Source organism: Bidens hawaiensis, unplaced genomic scaffold, assembly GCF_021521415.1.
Source record: "Bidens hawaiensis isolate Kalapana, Puna unplaced genomic scaffold, B.hawaiensis_p1.1 tig00031239_1, whole genome shotgun sequence".
Classification (NCBI taxonomy): domain Eukaryota; kingdom Viridiplantae; phylum Streptophyta; class Magnoliopsida; order Asterales; family Asteraceae; genus Bidens; species Bidens hawaiensis.
Genome location: NW_027495270.1, coordinates 163819 through 167434, shown reverse-complemented (window position 1 = coordinate 167434; position 3616 = coordinate 163819). Strand labels below are relative to the sequence as shown.

The 3616-nt window shown below is 30.1% G+C and overlaps 1 pseudogene across 1 annotated transcript; it reads left to right on the top strand.

Moving 5' to 3' along the window:
- Positions 1 to 1129: 1129 nt before the first annotated feature.
- Positions 1130 to 3365, top strand: LOC143581917 (uncharacterized; annotated as a pseudogene). The gene is made up of 3 exons (XR_013143898.1): positions 1130 to 1655; positions 2765 to 2846; positions 2946 to 3365. The product of XR_013143898.1 is annotated as an uncharacterized LOC143581917 (transcript).
- Positions 3366 to 3616: the final 251 nt, after the last annotated feature.

Sequence of the window (3616 nt, the reverse complement as noted above, 5' to 3'; positions counted from 1 at the left end):
GGTCAAGAAAGAATATACCTTCAAAATGGGATGATGCTGAAAAATGGCTGATTAATAATGGTCATGAGTCTCCAGCTGCAAACTTTATGGTGAAACAATGTGGTGGGATTAAACATTATAAAGATTTAGAGGGTGTTTCAGATCATAATTCAAAACTTGTATGTTTGGATAATTATCATGCCACCTCAGACAGTGCTTTCAGTTGTGTCTCAGCAGCCTCAGAGTCATCTGATGTTGTTCCAAAAGGTAAACTATTGCTCATAATTATCACACGCATTAATTTGTATAATTTTAGCTTATGATTTAAATTTTAAATAAAATGTTACAAAAACTTGATGCAAAATAATTGTTTGTACGAAACTGTCGAAACATGTCTGGTTACATCACATTGACCGTTTACCATTTGAACTGGTTTCATATTTTCAAATTTCATTTACGGATTTATTGTTTTTTTTTTGAAAGGCCAAATTTTATATAAAAGAAAAAACAAACAGGACCTCATGTGAATAGCAAGAAGCCTAATTTTACCGGTTTATTTGCTACTTTGTCTTTCGTGTTGTATTTATTTAAATTTTTTATATTATTAAGATTGTAATTTCACATCAAAACATAAAGTATTTGCATACTTGGCTTTGCATTATATATTTTATTATTAATTATTATTAGAAAAAAAAAAGAAAGGCAAACCTTAAATGGTTTTAGATTTTTGATCAGGGGTTCATAATTCTTTTATGTTATATATATTTTTATATTTATTCATTTACTTACACACAAGTAGGTTCTATATACAAACAAAATTATCATATCCTTTTTGCTAATTTAAGAAAATATAAATAAACATTGTATTTCAACCATTTTTTTAGAGTTAAGATTGAAAAAGTGAGTGATTTATTTAGTTTCAACAAGAGTTTTGTATAAAAAATATTAAAGGTTGTAATGTGTTAACATATAATTGGCTCATGTTATGAATAGTGTTATTTTGTGAGTATAGATATATTTGCCTTTTAGCATATATATAACTATAATGTTATATACATGACTTACATATGCGTAGGCTACATATATTTTCAAACGTTATATTATTATATATAATAATATAACAACATCCGTTTTATAAATCTGGTTCGACCAGTAACACGACAAGTCAACAACTGTCTGGTCCAGTTATTAAAACATTGTGTAAAATGGATTTTAATTACTCAAATCACTATCTATTTCATCCTGCAGATAAATTTACAAACGAGATAGAACTCAACATCCCAAAATTCAAAACAGAAATGGTTCAGGAGGTAAAAAACCGAGACACTGGGACCGAAATGACTCCGGTGGGCAGCTCGACCACCTCTCGGTGCCCAACGCCACTTAAAAGCTTGTCGCCACCCACGACACAACACTCCAGAAAGCCGGTTATTATTCCTGCAGGGAATGGTGGACCAGAATAGCTCTGATCAGTTAGAGTGTCATTTGGCTAATAAGTTGCAGCCGTGGACACCGTTTGATGCGATTAATTCGAACTGGAGCTCGATGGAGGAAGAGGAAGCCGAGATATCGAAAAGTTTGAGGCATTTTGAGATGAATAATGAGTTTGTGGAAAGTGTTACTGGGCCTAGACCTTCTGCTTGGGAAGAGAAGGAGATGTCGGAACCGTGTGTGAGGTAAATTTGTTGAGTTAGTTTTGCTTGTGTGTCGGGCGGGTTGACTGGTTTAAACTGAAGTAAGTTGGTCGGTTTGACTGGTTTGAGATACAATTGGTTTGGTGAACGGTTTTGTTTTTATGGTTTAGCGGTCTAAACAGTTTGAGACTTGAAACCAGTCGGTATACATTGAACGAACCGTTAACTTTTATTATTTAGGGGTGAGATCTGGTACACATGATATAAAAATACTAAATATACAAATAATTAGAGTAATTATAGTTTTAACTAGAGTAATTATGCTATAAAAAATATATAGTGTAATAATAATTACTCTAGTTCAAAACTTACGGTGTAATAATTACTCTAGTGCTAACATAATTACCTTAGTTATTTGTATGTTTAGTATGTTAGTTTTATTTGTATTTGATCCAAACCCTTATTATTTAAATGTAACTTAAGTATATAATTATGCAGTTATGTATATGTATTATTATTATAATTATAATCATTATTTTTATCATTTTCAAATTAATAATGCAAACTAATGATTTTGATAAACTTTCATTCTTAAAAGTATTTGGTTATGCATATGTATTATAATAATTATTTTATTATTTTCAAATTAATAATGCAAACTAATATTTTGATAAAAGTTCAAAAAAATAGGTTCAAACAGTCAAAACTGAACCTATAAACCGTTCCCCTAAAGCATATTTAGTTGTAAACCTAGAATTTTCATCAAAATCGACTGTGAACACCCCATATTCATGTTTATATTTTTCACTTTTAACCATATAATTTTAAAACGGGTCATGTAAGATCATCGTTTAACCGATAATTTTAAAATTTTATTTCTTAGAGGACCTAGTCATGTACATGTATTATGATCATAAACCATCTATGTCATTTTAAGTTTAATACAAATTATGATTTAAATAAAAAAAATCAAATCAAATCAAACCATAAATCCTAAACCCTAAATTCAATTGACCTGATTTGTTTATTGTTTTTGAAACCATGAAATAGAATGCTTATCTTAAATGTACAAAGCCACTTTTGAAGCATGCATTTTTGTATAAAATCTTTTTTGAATGTATATCCAACAATTATGTTACTTTTTTTTGCAGGTATCAAATAAAGGAAGCAAAAATTCAAGCCTGGGTGAATCTCCAAAAAGCAAAAGCAGAAGCTGAATCAAGAAAGCTAGAGGTAAAAAAATAATTAATTTCCTTTATTTATAAATTAAACCAAATTAGGTTTAAATCGATTCAAAACCCGCAATTAATCTCTAAAACAACTGTCTCACAGGTAAAAATTCAAAAGATGATATCGAAACACGAGGAAAAGATAATGAAAAAGATGACAATCGTTCGTCGAAAGGCCGAGGAGTTACGAGCGGCAGCTCAACTCGACCACTCCGAAACGATGGCTAAATCAAACAAGACAACGAACACGAACCACCGCCCAAGCGTTCAGTTTTCGGGGCACCGCGGTTCCTGTGGTTGCTTGATCAGTAACTAAAAGTCTAAAAGTCTAAATCCAAGGGTTCATTAATTAACATTTGCGTGTATTTGAAGTTACTATAAAAGTTTAAGTTAACCATTTTAATTACTCAATGTGACGTGATCTTCTGTTATGTTAGCTAAGCTTATAATTTAAATTTAACCTTTAGTGTCACGCCAATATATTTGTCTGTTCAAAGATTGCTTCTGATCCCCAATCAGTGTTTTACCTTTTTAAATAAGCAGTCAGATTCTATGTAAAATCACTAGCAACTACTGTTATTTTATTATATGCTCGTACTGTTTTTACTTTATGATTTTACCAAATGCACGTGACTACCTTTTTTTATTCAAAAATTTAATTTTGTTTTTGCTTTATAATTTTAATAAATAATATTATACAATGCATAATTTAAATAAAGTTGTATGAAAATTCAGATTCATCTATGCATTTTCATTTTTATCTATGTGTTCTAA